Raw genomic sequence first — 22,003 nt, 5'->3', positions numbered from 1 at the left:
TATAAGCATTCCTGTCATACCACACCTTTTTCTGCTGTTGGGCTTCTGCCAGGTTCTCCTGGGCCAAGCCCATGAGTTCCCTGAGCCTTGTCCTGAGGCTTAGGACATATGCCACAACAGACTCCTTGTGGGATTCACACTCCCCCTCCCACTCATCTCTAATTAAATCTAGAGGCCCTCTCACCCTATGCCCATACAGCAACTCAAAGGGTGAAAAAAACTGTAGGTTCTTGGGGAACCTCTCTGTAAGCAAACAAAAGATGGGACAAATATTTGTCCCACTCCCTCTTAAACCGGTCTGCAAATGCCTGTAGCATGGACTTGAGTGTTGAGTTTAACCTCTCAACAATACTATTAGTCTGGGGATGGTATGGGTGGTCATTAGGTGCTTCACCCCACAGTACTTCCCACAGATAAGCCCAGCAGGTGTGACATGAAATTGGCACCTCTGTTAGTATTTCTTTTGGGAAACCTACCCTGGTGAAAATCTCTAACAAAGCATTTGCCATCTTTTCTGCCTGAATGGACTACAAAGCCACTGCCTCGGGGTATCTTGTAGCATAATCTACTGCTACTAGGATATACTTTTTCCCTGTAGAATTTGGGGTACTCAGAAGCCCCACAATATCCATATCTACCCTCTGAAATGGCTACTCAATCATAGGAAAAGGCATCAAAGGAGCTTTTACCTTGTCTCCTGCATTGCCTACATTTTGGCACTGCTCACAAGTCCTGCAGTACCCTGTTACATCTCTGGAAATTCCAGGCCAATAGAAGTTCTGCATAATATGTCTCTTTGTACATTTTATGCCCATATGACCTGCAAAGGGAATATCATGGGCTATGGCTAGAAGTGCCAGATGGTAGGCTCTAGGCACTACCAACTGCTGTATTCTCTCACCTTCTAGCCCTCCCTCAGGGGTCCACTCTCTATACTGTAACCCTTTGTGTGTGTGTGTGTGTGTGTGTGTGTGTGTGTGTGTGTGTGTGTGTGTGTGTGTGTGTGTGTGTGTGTGTGTGTGTGAGAGAGAGAGAAATCAGATTAACAGCTAGTATGCAATGGCAGGGCCAGTAACACCAGATGTAAAGATTATGAGTGTATGTGTGTGTGTGTTTGTGTGTGTCTGCATGAGGTGGCATGGGCAACATGAGGTGTACTGTGTGTGGATCTGTACAAATGCAGCCAAAGCATTTGTGCTAGTACTACATCCTGGCATCCTGGACAAGTGTGAATCATGTATGGTAGAGGATTTAGTTCACCACTACTACCCCAGACCACATGAACTGCCTCTGCTAGGAGCTGCATTGTTAGTTTCATGACACTGGCTAGAAGTAAGATTCCCCCTTCCCTTGAGAATCAGGTGCTTCACCAGCTACCTGTCTCAGGCCTTGTAATGTAAGGTCTGAGCGGAGAGCCTGTCTCAACTCTCTCTTTGTAACCCTTCTCAGCTCCCCTTCCACAGGAAGTCTGGTATCCTCTGACAGCGGTGCCTCACTGTCAGCCTGGGTACTACTACTCACCTCTCCCCTTGCATTCACTCTGTCCAAGGTAACATCAGTACCCACACACAGCTGTGGCTCACCTTCAGTCTCACTGCTACATGGTAGCTTCCTCCCTGAAGTAACCACCTCACCAGTCCTGGCTGCAAGCATGCAGTCTGTCTGGGCCTCCCTCCAGGCTACCAGACCCACATGCTTGTCTCTAAGCCTGACTGCATGTAGCAGCATGAACACGTGGTACTGCATTACCCAAATCCTTCCCTATCAGGACATCTGCTGGTTGGTAGTTTGGTACCCCTGTTGTCTCAAGACAACCTACTGTTGGCATTTTGTCTTTCGCACTTACTGGCTCTCCCAACTTTTGTTCCCCACCTTGCCTCCATGGACATCTATATGCTACATGCCCCCACTGGTTGCATTCAAAACATTTAAACCTAGGTCCTGCATGTGTACCTGGGCTAGTGGCTTCTCCAGCTACTGGCAGATTCTGTTGCAGTCTGAGCTGCCCACCATGGTTTCCCTTAGACCCATGAGAAGCACTGGGTGTCCCTTTCCTGTGCAGGGATGCCCTGCTTGCTAGGTATAGGTCTCCGTTCTTTCCCAACTCATCTGAAGTAGCACATTGTGTATCAGCTAACCAGATCCTCATGTCCTCAGGCAAAGTGCTAATGGCTTGTTCCCTCACCAAATGGTCTGCCAGCCCTTCAAAGTGGTGACCTGATATCCACTCACCCACGTATGAAAATAAGTGCTTAGTTCAGCAACATATTCACACACACTTTCATCTGCCTTGCGTCTATGCTCACAAAACTTTTTCCTCTATGCTTCAGGTGTTAGCTTAAAACATTCTAGCAGACAATTCTTTACATCATTATAGTTTAAAAATTCATTATCAGACAGTTTGTACAGAACAGTTACAGCTGTGGAGTACATGGAGTAAGGGGGTCAGGAACCGTACCCAGAGCCCTTGGTCAACATTATACTGTTTACATGCCCTCTCAAACATATGAATGAAACTATCAAAATTATCCCCCTCTGTAAACTGTGGAAGACATTTGCTGACCTTTTGTGCTTCTGGGGTCTGGTTACTCCCTTTCCCATTACCTCCATGACTCTGGCAAAGAGTCAGCATCTTCTTTTCATGTTGCGTTTCCTTCTCCTCAGCTTCCAGGCATAGAAGTTTTTCATTTTTCTCAGTCTCTGGATGCTTCCATCTCTCTGTTCCTTCTGTTTCCAAATGCTTGGCCTCCAACTCAAGTCTCTTTAGCTCCAGATGGATTTTTAAGTCCTCTGTAGAAAGGTTGAGATGTCCATTCTCTGAGTGTTGTACATCTCCACAGCAAGTCTGATCATCCTCCTGTTTACTGTTCTCGGTTGCAGCTGTGACCAAAGCTGCAATCATGCTGCTTTAGTCAGATTTCCATGCACCAGTCCTTTAGTCTGGCACATCTCAGCCACTGGCTCCTTGTCAGCTTGCCATACTCCTCTGCTGACATGCTTCCCTGCTCTTCCTGACTAACTAAGCTATCAAAAGTAATAAAACAATTGTGTTCTGAACTCTGAATGTTCACTGCATGTCTGATTTAGAGTACAAAAACACCTTCAGTGATCACTGTACACAAGCTACAAGAATTCACTATCCATACCATTACAAGCCAATTAATATGTGATGTGGCTAACTCACCACTATTAACCAACTTGATGTGGATATCCCACCACTACCAAACAATTAATATGCAACCCCCATGCACTGGCTCAGTAATCAAGGTGCCTCAGTCCTCACCACTAACACCAGTGAGGGATGTGCACATAGGGAGGATAACAAGTACATACACAGTAAACTACAATTTCCCTTAAGAGCACACAGAGATCACAGTCAGTCTAGGGCTGGTTTCTCCCTCTCTCTCCAGATCCCCAATAAGACTCCCCACTGGCACAAATATAGGGTTCATATCTCAGCTGAGTGGTCAAGCCAAAACCTCCAGCACCCTCTCTGTCCAACCAGTGCTTCATGTCCCTAACTGCCCAAGTAGCTGACACCCATACACTTTGAGATTTGATTTATATACAAACACACAGACACTCCTGGGGAAGGCTGGCAAAGGTTCACTAGCTATGCCACCTTCTGCCCAGACTATACGGTAGTACTGACTGCCACCAACCACTACTATCAGCTACTATAAAGGCCCTTAACAAAGTGTGTCCAATTCTTTACTGTGCAATGCTATTATTATCCAATTGGTGTGACTGAGACTTGAAGGCTATTTAGGAGTGGCCTATACAGTATCACCAAATACATGCAAGTACTCTAACAGCTTAAATTATCTCTACACAAAACAGCCACAGTTCAAAGCTTTAAATATATTTAATAATAAATAAAAATACAAGACAATACTTATTAACTCAACACAATGACATTAGAGAGTTCAGAGATCAGAGGAAATACTTTAAAGCAACATTGTAGGATAGTCTCACATAAATATAGAAAACAGCTAGACTAATCTTGCTATTTCTATCTATCTATAAGAGAAATACTAAGATCTAAGAGCCTACTTACAGAGCAAGGTATAGTGCTGGTGAGTTGTTGTCAGCTTCAGAACAAAATACAAAATGCAAAATCCTTCTCTTTGAGAAAGTCTTAAATTGATAATACACACTACTGCTGATTCATTTCAGATTACATAATTCTTGACAATTCTGCTTAAATTTCCCAGGCTCACAGTACTTAAAATTTAAAATTTCTTTGTAGTCTACACCTGCCAGGAATCCACAGCAATAAAAGACACTTTACATGTGAAACCTAATAATTATCTCTGTCTTAGGACAATAGAAAGAATTTCCTGGCCCAGACATCCTGTCTTTGAGCTTAAAATCACACACAGCTGTAAAATTTTTTAATTATCAGCTTTCTTCCAGCAGGTTGCACTGTGATTACATTTTTGAAGTTCACCACATAACACAGTTTTCTTACATTTGTCAAACAAGCCTGTGGATCATATTAATATTTACAATGACTTAGAATTATTTACAAAATTCTATCTAGCTGGGCTGGCAGCCCCTCAGTTTATCACATTTGGCATGGCATAGATACCAAGTTCCACAAATTCAGAGGGACTCCATACTTATAGTTTACTACAAATTTTCTAATTTATCTTCACAGGATAGAGGGGATAACAGCAAATTAGAAATATTAAGGAAAAACAAATTTCACAGTACATAGACTTTTCAATAATCTAATTATCAACAATATTTTCCTGGGAGAATCAAATAAGATAGAAGTCCATCCCTTCAAACAAACTGACCACTACATTGAAAAATATTATTAAAATACACTAGTCTATAAAGAATGCTCAGTACATTATAAATGACGTATGGGATTCATGACTCACTCCAGCTACTTTTTTTTCTAAGAACTACCTCAGGATCTATTTGTTGGCATCAGAGGTGGATTTGTATCACTGCTGGTGGTTCTGAACAGTTGCAGCAGGGAGAACAAGGCCAAGGACTGCAGTTCCCAGCATCACAGTCAGGGCCAGCCGGGATAGCAGACACAGAGGTGGAGTCAGAGGAAGAACTAGCAGCTGTGGATGATCCCGGCAGATGGAGGCATGCAAGATCTGCTATGGCCCTGACTAAGAGGCAGAGGATAAACACACACTCAGTACCTAAATGAAAACAACAAAAATAAGCTAAGCATATACAAATAGTAACAGTGATGCAGGCAAAATCAGCCTTTACTTACCCATGTACTGTTTGTGTACTAGGACCATCAGGCAGATTTAACCTAGAGCAGACAACTTTATCAGCACATTCACCAAAGTAAATGATGAACCTGTAATGAACAGATGATTACCTTCATATGTAAGTACTGTATTTCAGCTAAGATAAAACCTTACAAAACTATACAGGAATGTCAACAGTAACTTATGAAATGATATATGATATATATATATATATATATATATATATATATATATATATATATATATATATATATATATATATAAACTATGAAGCTATTAAAAGGTATAATGCTTCTGGAGCATTTCTCCCCGGGCCTCCGCTGAAAACAGGATCTGTGGAACCTAGTCGGACATTCCCGGTCAACAAATGTTAAATAAATAAAATAAATAAAATAAATATATAATGGCTTTTCCCTGCATATATCTACAACTTGTGTGTTGAGCTAAAGCAGGCCCATGTCAGTCAAACCCACAGGGTTTAGGTCAATTTCACCGTCATCCATTTAGGTGCATAATCAAGAATATTATACATCGCTAATAACTAGAAAACAAAGCATAACTAGTTAAGACCCATATGAAAATATGCCATCCAACAGAGGAAACCAGCTAGATATTGCTAAAACACATATTTTTGGCCTGCTCAATACTGTGCACCAGACATAAAAGATGACCAAGTTAAACACCTCAAGAGTGATCAGGGCAATCTCAGCATCAGCTGCACAAGGTGATGAGCAAGAACAAAATAATTATTAATAGGATTGTACTATTATTAACACTACTATAACTAGGAGCACAACAAATAATAATGTCAAACGTAAGCAGAATAAAATAAAAAGCAATTCAATACATACTCCATTATGAAATCAGGCATACGAGTAAGCAAGTATTAACAATCCACTTTGTGCATCAGACATAGGCAACCATAAGTTATAAAAGAAATGAGCAAAGGGCAGGGCACAACCATCATCACCAGCTGCACATGGTGAGGAGTAATTACAGGAGGCAAGCCTGACACAAAAAAAGTGTTTTTGTGTGTGTGTGTGTGTGTGTGTGTGTGTGTGTGTGTGTGTGTGTGTGTGTGTGTGTGTGTGTGTGTGAGAGAGAGAGAGAGAAAAATCAGATTAACAGCTAGTATGTAATGGCAGGGCCAGTAACACCAGATGTAAATATTATGAGTGTATGTGTGTGTGTGTCTGTGTGTGTCTGCATGAGATGGCATGGGCAACATGAGGTGTACTGTGTGTGGGTCTGTACAAATGCAGCCAAAGCATTTGTGCTAGTACTACATCCTGGCATCCTGGACAAGTGTGAATCATGCATGGTAGAGGATTTAGTTTACCACTACTACCCCTGACCACATGAACTGCCTCTGCTAGGAGCTGCATTGTTAGTTTCATGACACTGGCTAGATGTTCAGGTGCTATGTGAACATGAGTGACATTTGCTGGATGAGCTCTTGTCATGACTAAGTCCACAAGCACAACCATGTGGTCTACCACATCTGGGTGCAGACACCTCATTCACTGACAGAGCACTGGACGTACTACCACTATATGAGTGGTGACACTTGTTCATCTATAATACAAATAATGAGAAGGCTTGGGGTTTCATTCAGATGCTTTAATACATAGAAACATATAAGGATGGATAACAGCATCTTTAATTATGAATGAATTAACTAACAGAACTTACATACATACATATCCCCATCTCAACAGCTAACTACAAAATAGCAATCAGGCTCACACGTGCTCAGTATTTATACTCTAGTGCAAGCCCTTAGATAGCTTCTTAAAGGTATACACACACTCGTTGATCTGCATCCTCCCACTTAAAAAGATTGCCCTTTATACAAAATAATAGCAGAGATAGACATGCATACTATGTACACCAGAAACTAAATACAATGTTCAGGTCCAGGTTGCTTCATATCTATTGCAAGGTTTAGAGAGTCAACCATATCTTGTAACATAACAGTTGGGACTAAAATTAGCAAGTGGGACAGTCTGCAGTGCACAACTCACATTCAGAACTTCTGGATTCATCATAGGAATGGGAATGTCCTCTGGAACTTCCTCTGGAATTGGAACACCAGATAACTCACTCTGAGATAAAGAGTCCACTAACACCAAATAATGTTGAACATTGCACTCAAAGATATCAGTGGCTACTATCAACCAAGGTAGTTTCAAAATCTGGTTAAGTTGAAGTTGTTCATTTTGTTGATGAGGCTTTGTACTATTACATATTGAATACAAAGAAAGTACTCTCTCAATGTCTTGTGACATAGAATGCCAAAATGCTATCTCTCTCACCCTTCTTTTGGTAAATTCAGTTCCTGGGTGACCACGATGCAAGATAATAATGTACTCAGGTTGCAGTGATTTACTTTTGGACCTTTTATAATGATACCTTTGTCAGACAAAATCTCATCTCTGTATGGAAAATAAGGTTGCAGTTCTTGAGGTAAACTAAATTGCTTTGATGGCCATCCTTGAATGATAAAGCGGTTGAGCCTTTGTAAAAGTGGATCCATGGCTGTGTGATCTCTCAACTCATTAAGGCGTATGGATGAAAAATTACTCACTTCCATGACTTCAAATCATCAATCAAATGTGAACCTTGATTGTCATTCTGTTCAGTGGTATTTCTGGGTGATCTGGATAATGTATCAGCAAGATAAAAACATTTGCCTTTCTTGTAGACAAGACTGAAATTATACTTTTGCAGTTTCAGCCTCATATGTTGCAGTCAGGCTGGGGCTAAATGCATAGGCTTTCTCAGGATAGTGACTAATGGCTGATGGTCTATTTCAATCTGGATACGTTTACCATAAACATAATCATGTAACTTCGAACATGCAAACACAATTGCCAAAAGCTCTTTCTCAGTCTGGGTGTACTGCTGTTCAGTTTGGGTAAGGGTTCTCGATGTAGAGGCAACAGGTTGATCTCCTTGTAGAATGACTGCACCAAGACCAAATTTCGAAGTATCATAGGAAAGTGTAACTGGCTTGTGAACATCATAGTATCTGAGCATTGACAGATAGCAATTCTCTGTTTCAGGACATCAAATGCTCTTTGGTGTTGCTCTAACCAGGACCAGGATACATTTTTACATGCCAGCTCTCTGAGTGATGCTGAAAGTTGGCTCAAGTCTGGAATAAACTTACCTAGGTAGTTGACCATGCCAAGAAAACATTGCAGGGCTTGAACATTGTCTCGAGCTGGCATCTCAAGAATGGCTGATTGCTTTGAAGAGTCTGGTCATAAGACTGTACTAGTAAATAAATGACCAACATAAGGAACTTCTTTTAGCCTGAATTTGCGTTTGTTTGGGTTGAGCTTAAGATTCACTTGACGTGCCTTTTCTAGAACTTTTCTGAGGTTTTTGTCATGCTCGGCTTCATCATGACCTCCTACCAGTATATCATCTACTATAATAGCACAAGGATACCCAGAAAGAATTTGCTCCATTGCACACTGAAAGACTTCATTTGCAGTATTTATGCCAAATGGCATTCTCAAAAATCTGTACCTGCCAAACGGAGTACTGAACGTAGTTAGCAATGATGATTTCTTGTCAAGCTGAATTTGCTAAAATTATCTCTTTGCATTTAAGACAGAAAAAATAGTTTCATTTGGCATCAAGACAGCAACTTCTTTGACTGTCCGCATTGGATGATGAGGTCTTTTTAATGCTTTGTTCAAATTTCGTGGATCAATACATATTCTGATGACATCTGAGCTTTTCTTATGAGCTACCACCATGGAAGATATGCATTCAGTTGGAGTTTCCACTGGACAGATTATACCTTGTCACACCATTTTATCTAACTCACCTTTAACTCTGTCCTACATGGCTATTGGAACTTTATGTGCTGGCCTGATAACTGGACTGACCTCTGGGTCTAACTTCATGGTGTCCACAACTGGAAGTTTGCCTAGTTTGTCTTGGAAAAGATCTGCATAGGTAGAAAAAATGTGCTGGGCAAAATTGAAGTAGTGGTCTTTTAAGCTAACATGGTGGACTTCCTTATTAAATGAAAGCAGTGTCTCTGAGCCCTAATAAGGACTGGACGTGCCTCTTGACCACATAAAATAATAAGTCGTAGCTTCTTCCAGCAGACTAACATGAACGAACATCTGAGCCTTCAGTCTGGATTTCTTCACCTCCATAAGCAACAGGTATTGCACACCTTGCCAAATCAAGCGTTTCACTTTTACACACTCTCACAAATGTTTCTGCACACATAACATTGCACTTGGAACCTGTACGGGTTTGCCATTTATCTGAACAGTACAAAATACTTTATTCTTGGCCCTTAAATCTACTGCATTCACCCTTTCATGAAGCACTGACACACCATCAACATAAAGAGTAGGTTTGCCACAGTCTAACTGATCAACTTGTTTCTTAAAATGTTCCATTTTAATAAAAGAATGTGGGCCTTTTAATTTATAATCTTTTGAAATTATTCCATTTATTACATTTGTGGCATTGTTGACCAAAAGCTAAACACTTTTTCCTTTTAGATTCATGACTACCACCACAGTTATGACAGTTGCCAATGAAACTGGGTGGGGTCCCATGCTTTGAGAGTGCTGACTCACTCTTATACTTCACCAAGGCTGTGCAAAGTCTGGAATTTGCTAGAAAGTTATGGGGTTTACCAGTGAATGCTACAGGGGTTACAGCTGTCATGTGATTGGGCCTGTTTCTTTTAATAACGTGCTGCATACTCTCAACATGAGCTTTATTACTGTGCCTTCAAGAGCTGCTCTCATTTGTAAGCATATTTGTGTGCTTTTCTGTGAGCTCATATATCTGACAAATCTCAGTGGCCTTATTCAAAGTTAAATCACTGTCACAGAGCAAAATCTTTTTCACAGCATCATCTTTTATACCACACACAACTCCTTTATCAACTAATTTCTTAAGTCACCAGATCTGCATGTTTTAGCTCTATTTCTCAGGCCAGTTATATATGCTGCAAAAGTTTCACCAGGCTTTTGATCCCTTGTGCAAAATAAGTGCCTTTACATTTTAAAATTTGTCTGGGGATTGCACATTTCTCTAAATTAACGTTTTAAGCACTCTGGGACCTCCCAGGATTCAGCCTGTACAACAATATGATAGTTCCCTCTCTCCAGCATAGTTAGCGGGTGCATACATAATTGAACACTCCCTTTCTATGGCTTCTGACCCAGCTAAATTAAGTAGAATAAATGCCTTTGTATGGTCATCTTTATCAGAAAATGCAGCTTGTATGAAAATGTCATATTCTTGCTCAAACACTCTCCAGTTCTCAGCAATATTACTGTCAAACACAAGTGCACTGGGTTTTCAAAATCCATCTGCCATGCCCACAAAGCATACACAAACGCACTGAAAATATTGCTCTTGCAAATCCATGAAATCGAAGTAGAGAATCATTGCAATAGTCAAGTGCTGCACCTTCATTATAAACATGACTGTGCAAAGTGCAGACATCAATCAGTTTGCTAGGGAAACATACTACCATCATACTGCAAGCAGTACTTTTAAAGAACATAACATACCTTGACAGGAATTGCAAGGCAGTTCTCCCAAAAGAATGTAAATGCAGCAATCTTAACTAGTCAAACAGTAGCATTTTGGTTTTGAAGCACTAGGGAAATCCAAGTAGTCTTTCCTAGTACAGTACAATAAAATTTCTTAGCCTCAGGTTGTGCTTATACTGTGTAGATTAATCCCTTTGGGCATGTGGAATATGTAAATTAGTTGTCAGCTCATTATCATTCTTAAATCACTCAATTTGCTCAAGGTGCTTGCCAGATAAAGATGGTGTGAGGACCTATATGATGCTCTGCATACTCCCTAACACTACAATAGTGAGTATTCAGAACTGTGAGTAACCAATGTCTGACTCATTAGCAGCAGTGCATGACTAAATATGTCTTTAATGCTCCTGCTCATGTGAAGTACACTTATAGAGGGTGTGTCAGAGAGAATAGTTTATTATTACATTTAATAATTTAGGATGTAACCTTTATACCGCCTTTAATAAAATATGTTTAAAAAATAACTATGCTTCTGAGTAAAATGTCTATAAGTCTTAACAACTATATACAACTTAAACATATAAATAACTTCAACATTATTGCAAATTATATGCAATAATATTACAAATGCATCGAAAGTGAGTAATGCTTACAAAAGGGAAGAACACACTCTTGTATTGCAGACATTTGTTTGTATTGCAGACATGCTTCAGTAGCATAGCTTGTGCAAATATCTCATTCAGCAAAATTTCTACTGCAAAAGGACAAAAGATAAGAGTGAGAACATGAGTGTATTGCTCCCAAGATGTAAAATGTTAGAACAATAAAGCTGAGTATATGTGCTCTACTTTTCCTACCTCAAAATGTCAGTATTAATGTGGCAAACACTGTTAATCTATCAATGTTTCATGGTAATGTCATGGTTTCATGGTTCAATCATCAAGAAGGCACAGTCTGTGTGAAACCAAGCATCCTTAATATCAACATTTTAATGGTACAAGACCATAGAGTTGAGAAAACATCAGCATGGTCCATTTTTAGCTTCATCCTTTGTACAATGCTTGGCATTGCACAACTGTGACTGTCAGCAGTAACTATCAGTGGATGACAGTTCACTTCCAAAGTGAAAATTTCAAAAATGTAATGTGGCATGCATTCAGTAGCGCAAATGATACAGTACTATTCCACTTTAGTCAGCACCCTGGACAGTACCAAGTGCAGAAAATGCACCTGTTGTGTAACTTTCTTTGTGACTCAACATGTTAATGCAGGTAGTTATAAAAAAAACTCACAACTGATACAGGCTTTGCATCCAGATTTTGGCCATTTTGAAGTTAGTATTCACAGTTAAATACATTTTTGTAGACTTGAACCTGAAATACAATTGCAATTTCCAATATTTTGATTATAACAATGGAAGTGTATATAATGGATGATAAACAAGATAATTTTTATCTGTGCTACCTGTAGTCTTCTTAGTATTGATTATAGTAATCACATATGTTTATACTCATGATGTAACAAATATGCCATGGCTTAAAGTCTGAGGAAGTAAATTCATCAACATAATGAACTGGGAAATATGGATTATTCATGACAGTAATACATTATATTAACACTTTTTACTTGTATATGTTGTGTACATCATGACCTCATATAACTCCTGCATGGCTCCTTCCTCAATAAGTCTCATGACGTGAATGCATGATGAGGTGAAATATGTTATCATGTGGCAAACACTTAAAATAGTCTGTGTCTCAGGATTATCCCAGGATAATGTCATTGCTGCAGGGTCCAGATCTAGATATTTTGATGTGCCAGTAAAATTATTGAGCTTTACTGTCAGTATTTTAGTTGTAGAAGACCACCGTTTGAATAAATCAGCACACTGCATTATGTTGTTCCTATTTTTTTAACTTAATTCTTTGCATGATGCTTGGCATTGCACATCGTTGACTGCCAGAGGTTACTAGTAGTGAATGGCATGAACTTCTCAAGGCAAAAATGTAAAAATGTATTTGTCATGCATAAACTCTTAGCTGTCGATCACGCAAATAAGACTTTTGCCAATGTATTTCAGTCAACACTCTGAACACTACTGAGTCAGAAAATATTCTGTTATGTCACTTTCTTTGTGGATCAACATGTTAATGCAGTAATTTCTGAGTAACTGTACAAGTAATGCAAGGTTTAAATCCAGATCACAGATTGTTTTACTGGGGGGAGGGATCAGAAAAAAGTATTGTCACTGACTTCTTATTAATTGAACATGAAGTACAACTGAGAAGCTGCAATCTGAAATTTGCAACACAACTCTGTGTAATAAATGCTAAATAAGTCAGCTATTTACTGTGTGTAAAGTATATGAACTATGTCAGTGATCATAGTTATTTTAAAGGACACTTGTATATAAAGGATGTTACCAGAATATATTCAGGTAAAGTATAACTGATTACAATTAGAAGCATTAGATGTGCAGGACAGTATGTCATGCAAAGTATGAATGGTCCTCTCCTCAACCTGTCTTACTGAGATCACTCAAATCAATGCAAAGGAAATATTTTAAAGGTTTAACTAATTGCCTTAAAATATAAGTCCTATAATACAACAACTCAAAGTCCATCACATAAAGGCATATCAGAATTAGGTCTCTCTCCAGTCACATTCAACTTGTCCCACCTCAGCTTACAGCTAGAAAACATGACTTCACCTCTGGCATTCACAGTCCATATGCAGAATATAACAGTTCAGCTTCCATTTTTGTCACTAGTTTGTGTACCCTGTGCGATGAGTCAGAGTTTGTAAAATGCATGCCCCAACAACTTATAATGTCCTAATGTGCATAAGTCCATCTAATAAGAATACTGAATGCTACAAACATAATTGAAAATGTCATGTCGTATTTCTTACAAGAGTATATGTATGACTACCATCCACCATACCAGAGACCATGGACAGAGGTATTAACATATAATTTCAAATGTAACTCAGTTCTCATCATCAAAAAGCATTTGATGAAGTCACTGTGGAACACATGTAAAGACAGTGGCAATCAGACATAGACAAGTCTCACTGCCATGTTTCACACCTGAAGTGTACTTTGAAGAAATCATACCCAAATTCAACCCTCGACCATGTGTGTGTTTTCTATAGCACAAATGCAGTTGTCAAGATTTTCTGTTGTTGAACACAGGTGGGTACATGAAAAATCTGAATTGGGCACCAATTCCCTGCCATTTTCCTGATATCCATGAGAAAACATGGAAGACAATCTTGAGGGGCTGCTCCACTTAGAGCACAAAGGAGGTGTCAAGAAGATTCCAGGGTCTTTGCTGGGCTCCTTGTAAAGTGCTACAGCCATAGGCTTTTGCAGTAGAATTATACTGGGTCTCAGTACAAGGCTGAGACTCGGAATAGCTTGGCCAAGGCTGTCACCAGTGCAACTGGCAATTCACACACTGGTGAACAATGTCATCACCATTATAGTGAAAGGCACAAGCAGGACCTCCTTCACCAGTGGAAGAAAGTGTTTAGAAACACTGACACCCTTGAGTTCTGTACGTATACTGGCCCCTCACAAGCCAATACAGTACCATGGCTTTCTATACAAGTAAAGGTCATTATTAATCATCTTTTTTTTCCCTTTCTTCTTTTCTCTACAGCTTCTGATGAGATTGAAAGGAATAGACAGGTCCATCAGGAGAGACCGGCATGCCTCAAACTGGCACAGGGTAGATTTGGCTCAGCAATGAATGCTAAAAATATCATCATACATCACAATTGTAAATTGGTTTATCAGTTTGGGGCCATCACACAAATGAGTAGGCACACTTCACATATATGTATATATATCAGGCATACATGCCTACTTGAATAACTCTTGTGCATTGCACTAGGCATCATTGTAGCTGTGTGTGGGTTCAAATCCAAGCAGCAGCAATCAGCTTTTGTTACATATTTTAAAGTCAATGTTCTGCAATCAGTAACAATACAATTACAATATTTCTAAATGGGTATTTCTTCAATAGGAATGCATATATCATATATGCAATAGTCTGAAAATATTTTCCTAATACCTATACTAACAATGAAATTGATGTGTTTGTTAAGATACAACAATGACTGGTATGTCTGTTAAGGTACATATATATGACTTCTCATTCATATACAGGTGTGCCAAAGATTAGCATAGTTATGTGTTAATTTGGATTAAATGAGAAATATTAAAATGACATGGCAACGATGACATTTTCTATGTTTTCTCTCCCCACCCTATATCTTCGTCATATTTTTTAAAAATGTTTTCATCTGTTTTGTAACATAATTCCTACTGTAACACAAATGACCATCAGCATGGGGAGCTAGAGCAGCCACTGGTGATCAGACTTCCATACCTCCACAGGTGGCTGTGGAAGCACCGCCACAGACAGCACATGCACCCAGCACTTTTAGGTCCCACAATAACTTCCACAGCTTCTGCCCTACTACCTGCTCCAACTGAATTGAGAATGTCCTGCATCAAATAGCTAAGCCAATGCACCATCCAAGTCTGCTCCCCAGGTGTCTGCAACAGGAGACACTGATGGCAGTTCAGAGGGTGAGGACTAGATTTTCACTGTACTTATGCTGAACATGGATGCACCTCCAGTATCCCCCACCCATCAACAATCATGGTGCCCCCCCAACCTTTTGTGTCCATCACCATCCCTGTCTGTCTTGTGTGTCATGTATGTCTGCACCTGATTCCTTGTCTGCATACCTAACTAACCCTCTCATTCCTAACCACCATTTCCAACATTCTTCTCTCTTCAACAAAAAAATAAAATGAGCATCTGTTCCACAAAAAATATGCCCCATATATAGTTCTCCTCTTCGTCTGTGTGTACTTAGGTTCATAGGTTTAAAGGTGTTTACTAGGCTAACAAGCACAAGGGCCTTTTTAAGCCTAGCCATGCATCCCAAATCTCTGACAAGTTCTGGTACCCTTTATAAGTGTAAGCAGGAGCTTGGGAGGTGAAACATTTACAAGCAGGGACTTGGGAGATTAACCATTTACAGGCTGCCTGTGTCCATTAGAGACATAGGTGCCAAACAAGGAATGAATTTCATGTTCTCAATCCAACTGCCCAAGTTACAATTAAACTGGTTTAAGGAAGAACTCTGCTTCACATGGATGGGGTGCCTGTTCTAGAGAAGGGGTAGTCTCTGAGATAAATATCTGTCTCTCCAGCATGTCCTATTTATATCACAGGTAAGTTTCAATTCTTCAGAACAGGTAATTCTGGTGCTGTTTTTTTGCAGATATGCAGGAGGTCCATCAGAGTGGGATATAACAATGCCTTGTATGCCAGGCATAGATCTCCCCCTCAACAGCCTGTAGAAGTCAGAATACAATGATAGGGGCCTTGAGGTAGTCAGCATAGGACATGTTACTTATGCCCTATATTCTTTTAGTGTGGAATCTCTGTGGACATTCCAATTATTGGATATGTCTGGTTAGGTACATACCAAAGTGGGTATTGTACTCAATAACAGGTCTGATGAATGCTGAATGCAGTGGAACAATGACTTCCTTAGACCTAGACGCCATACCTTTGTTATATGTTGCACAACATAGAATGTTTTCTTCACTACTGTAGACATGTGATGGTCAAAGGCTAGATTACTGTCTATGTTTCCCCAAGGCCCTGACTACTGGGTCAACTCTTAGTGGTATGTAGTCAATGTGACAGTTACCAGGGGTGGCTGACTTCCCAAAGGACACTATTATGCATTTCTTGGCATTTAGTTTTAGTCTATGGCTCTGACACCAGTTGTTTGTCTGTGTCAGCTTTTCCTGGAGAATATTTGTGTCAGTGGGTAATTCATTGACAGCTCCTAATTTGCTGTCATCAGCAAATTTAGTCAGCTAGAGGCCATTGACATTGACCTTGACTTCAGAGAAGTAAATGTCAAAAAGGAGCGATCCCAGGATCGATCCCTGAGGAACTCACATGTGACTGGCCTCTTTATAGAGGTGGACTCCCCAATTCTAACTTCCTGGGTCTGAGAGCCAGTTGGTTATCCACCGGGTGACATAAGGGTTTGTACCTAACCTCTTAAGTGTGTCAACAATGCCCCAGTGGGGAATTGTGTTAAATGCCTTGGCCAGGACAAGGTAGGCAGTGTGAACCATTTTGCCCTCATCCATTGCTTTGGTGACCTTCTCAAAGAAGTCCACCAGGTTGAATAGGCATGACCTGCCCTTGATGAAACCAAACTGGGTGGGGTCCAGTTTGTCATTATTGATCATTTCCATGATAATTGTTTCCATGGCTTTACATATGAGACTAGTGAGATTTACGGGTCTGTAGCTTCCAGGGTCTGTAGATGGCCAACCTTTGTGCAGAGAGATGACTGTTGCCATTCTCCATTCATGAGGCCAAAGCCCGTTTAGAGAATATAGTTAAATAGCAATCCCAGAGGGCCTGATATGTCATGTTTCATATTATTTACAAGGCTTCCTGGGATATTGTCTGGGCCCATTGATGCAGTATTCTTGGCCTTAGAGCATTCAAGACCTGTTCCCTAGTGATGTACTTGATTTGGTCTAACTGGCCACACAACATTAAGTTGGCACCCACCCCTGAGGAGGTGAATTTCCAAATTCCTCAGATTATTTGTACAAATACACAGTTAGCTCATGAAGAAGTAGACAGATATGGTGCTATTCCACCACCATCCTACACATTCCTCTTTTCTTCCCGCTGTGTCCTACCTCTGCTTGTTCCCCATTTTCACCACTCTCCTGTCAACTCCTTTTCACATGTTTAATCTGTTAAAAAAAATAATAGAATCACATACAACACACATGAACAGAGATGGCCCATAAAGCAAACCCTCAGTTTTGGCCCTCCGTATTTGTATGATGGTTTGCATCGTGCAGCAGTACTAAATGCGAGTAAATGATATTTCATGTCCTATATCAAAAACTGTAGATTTTTCCTTCAACTGCACTAGTCCAGTTATTGTTGTGCGACTGTGCTTAGCCCCAATGTGCAATAAAAGTAGAGTGGTAGCACTATGAGGAGACAGATACTGTAATTTACTTATTAGAATGCTGGATGCAATGTACAGCTTATAGAATGTTACATTTGTCATTACTGTGACGAGGCCTGATGCCTACATTCTCCCTTATTCAGTTTTTTGTCACTGTCCCTTCAAATTTTTAGTTTGTGAAATATGAGTCCTTGTGTGGTCTGCTTTTATAATGTTCAGGTCTGTAGACTGTTTTTGCATAGTGTCAAGGGTTTGAATTCAAAAGTATATCAAACATTATTTAATGTTTTTTCATACTGATATTATGTGTGGAAGTGTTAGCTACATACGTTATTAATCCACCATTAGCCTAAATGCATCTTAATTATGGTTATACTGTCCTATCCCTGCTTGCTCCCTATTTGAAGCAGAGCATGTTTATTGTACACAGCATGATAGAATTATTATGATGACAAATCTAAGATTAATGCACCTCAATGATGGCCAGAAATGGCCCATAAACAAAAATATTTTTACCTCTGCCCCCTTTCTCTCTTTCTTTCTATCTGCCCCCCTTCTGCCTCATCAGTCTTTGTCCTCAGCATTTGCACGATGCCTGGTATCAGGCAGTAATGGTAACTGAAGGTTAATGATTGTTCACATCTTATGGTAAAAAAATGGTGGGTTTTTGCCAACAGCTGCATTAGTCTGCTGCCCCTGACACTACTGTGCTTAGTCACAATGTACTGTAGAAAGAGAAACTAATAACACAGTGAAAAGACAGTTATCATATGTTGAACAGCTGTACAGTTGAATGTACAGCATAGAGATGTTTTAGTTGTCATCACTGCTATGAAGAATGCTGTACACATACTCCTTTGCCTCATTCAGTTTTCATAGTCCCTTCAGATGTGTGTGTTTAACTCCTGGCATCACCATGGCATTGTGGTGTGATTAGCTAATGCTCACCTCTATAGACTGTTGATGCAGATTGACAGGTGATCAAATCCAGTGTCGGCTATAAAATTAGGAACATTTGCATTTGTCATAACATATATAATGGATGTGTATGTTATTCCACCAGTCTATAGTTATCCCAGCCCTGTTCATGCCTTCCCGACTATAAGGACACGACATCTGAGCAAAGCAAGAAATAATGGGGGGACAGATTCTCAAACACTAGACATATGTTACAGTCATTGCTCCTAAACAATTAGAAGGTGCTAGGATAGAATATTCATCATTAGCATGCATTTTCTGAAGGGTATGAATATGAAGTCTGACACACAAAGATGCATTTTATTATGTATTGACTTCGGTACTCAGTGATGTGATGGAAAGAATTGCATAAGGAATACAAAAACATACCTTAAACATGTGGACAGTCAGCAAATGTGATGGTGCCAGTATGCACATGTAGAATCCGTATAATGAATACTTTACTGCAATGATCAAGACACGTGTGGAAAAGATGACACAGGAGACATACCTCTCAACCCCTTAGTGCAAGAAATCTGGACAAAGCCTAACATAATAGGGGGAACAAAAGTCCCAAAAATAAGTACAGATTATAAATATTTCTCTTATAAACTTAAAAAGTTGCTAGGTTTGTGTTAGACGCATTTTCTGAAGGATATGAAACTCAAAAGTATGTCATCATTTAGTGACTTCAATCCACAGTCATGTGCCAGAAAAACACATTTTATCATGAGCTGACCAAAAAATAAGGCACAAATCTGAACATTTTGCATCTGGACACATGACAGGCATGACACGCATTGTTCTAAAATGGCTTAGAGTCAGAATTGTTTATATGTCTGTACTCATTTGCGCAAAGCTTGCAATGGGGCACCACAGTCCACTGATGATTCTCATTCTAAGTTCAAAAATAAAAGAATAATTATGCATGTGCTCATTTTTTGCCATTGTTTGTGCAAATGTGCTTGTCGGCATTGCATTTTAGTAAATAATTTTGACAAAAAGAAAGTAATGCCAGTGACTTGTATCACTTATGTATCTTTTAATGGCTTCTTATAATCAAGATATGATGAGCTCACTGCAATATTGTGTAACTGCTACATACTGTGAATTATGTTTGCACTCCAACAAATTTGACTTGCAAATGATGTACACTGGTTTGGGACCTTTGGCACATACTTGCTAAGTGGTATTAAGTAGTGTACTTTCATGGGGTTGACATGCATGTTTTGCATTTACATTGCGCATTCTACAAACAGTAGTGACAATGACACACCAACTAATGAAGATTTACATACAAAGCTCCTGAGCTGAAAAGGCAGGAATGTTTAGATGTCACTCCACTGTTTTACAACTATGATTATCATCCATCATATACATGGTCAATACTCTGTAATCTGAAACAGCTAGCTATCATTCACATTACCACAATGTCCATGAATGAAATGATATACATGTTATCTGATCAAATGCAGCCAAATATCGAAGCAGCTATGGCAGAATGCTCACAGTCTCAAAGTCAAGTTATAAATCCACAGAGTATTCACAATCTCAAGCCAAGTTATAAATCCATGTCTTATTTCCAGATAAAAATCCCTTTATTGCAAGTAAATTACAACAGGTAAGTGCTTTCACAAACTTCTGTTTGCTTCATCAGACCATAAACAAGCAAGCTCAGTCCATTCCCTTTTTATACGCATGCAAATAGTCAAGTTTCAAATGAACAAATCACAGTCAATCCTATATTCAAAGCCCCTCCCCACTAACAAATGTGTGTGTTGTGATTACATTTACACTGGTGAATTTTATTTCTTTTCCCATTGTAATTTAAAAGTTGTGTTTACTACACATTTTGACTGCAATAAGAGTATGGTAATTTACTGTTCTGTGTGTTCAACCTGTCCATGTTTTTATATTGGAAAGACTACACATAAATTAAGTGATAGGGTTAAGGAACACAATTTTGCTATTAGAAACAGAGACCAGACTAATGCTTTAAGTAAACACAGTGTAGTTTGTACAGGATTTGTTAAATTTTCATTTTTTTGTACTTGAACAGGTTACTAATTTTTTTGAAGATGCTGACAGTTTGCTGCAGGTGCAGGAACTTAGGTGGCAACTGCTGTTGAATGCAGAGTTCAGACCTGGACTCAACGAAACTTCTAATTTAAAGTGTGCTCTTAAATGGTTCCAGTAATTATTGCACACCCTCCTTTTGTTTCTGTGCATACACACAGGTCTTCCACACAATGTTTACATTGTTTTATTATTTAATACAAATTTAATTCCATGGAATTGTGCCTTTTAATAAGGTGAATTGTTGCACACTCTTCAACTAGTCCTTGCATTATATACAATTTTCCTGATATCTTTTATTGTGCTAAATCAAGCTAGCTACAACAACTTTTGTCACAGGACTCATGGTACTTTAATATATTCTGTAATTAGCAAAAGCATTGGACTGTAATCTACTGTAAATATTTTGGTCCTTCTGCATGTTACTTATTTTTATTGGTTAGCATTGGTTTATTAATATTCATTAAGCACACCTAGTTTTATATTCTGCTGCTCCTGTAATTTGATTCATCTGAAGAAATTCTGATACATAAAGGATGAAAGCTCATCATACCTAGTGAGACACCTGTGTCTTTATTTTTACATTTTTATTTGTTTTAAGTGTTCTGAAGTTAAAAAAAATATATATATATATATATATATATATATATATATATATATATATATATATATACATACATATATATATATTTTACATCAACCCCACTCCTTTTTCCAAAGTCATAATCTAATCTATTTAATATTAATGACAATATCCAATTTCCATTAAACATAATTTCATTATTTCATAATACCCATACTACATAAAACACTTTTTTGTCCAAACCTACTTTTGATTTTTGTTTATATTATATTACTCATATTCAATCATATGCATATTTATATCCTCAGTATTCCAGAAATTTTCAAAAACAATTCGATACATAATTTATTCCATAGTACTTTAACTTTCTCACATTTCAAACAACATGTTTTATTGTTTTTTCTTCACCACAATACATATTATTTCACTTTTCTTTTTGTAAGTCATATTTGCCTTTATATGTAATATTTTTATTCCCAATCTCCATAAAAAATCTTGACACTCAATATTATAGCTACACCATTACTTTCTTTCGTAAATTGCTTTAGTCTTTACTTCTTGAA

The sequence above is a fragment of the Protopterus annectens genome, chromosome 3.part0 (genome assembly GCF_019279795.1).
Source record: "Protopterus annectens isolate FY-2018-M chromosome 3.part0, PAN1.0, whole genome shotgun sequence".
NCBI classification, from domain to species: domain Eukaryota; kingdom Metazoa; phylum Chordata; order Ceratodontiformes; family Protopteridae; genus Protopterus; species Protopterus annectens.
This window is presented reverse-complemented; position numbering follows the sequence as displayed.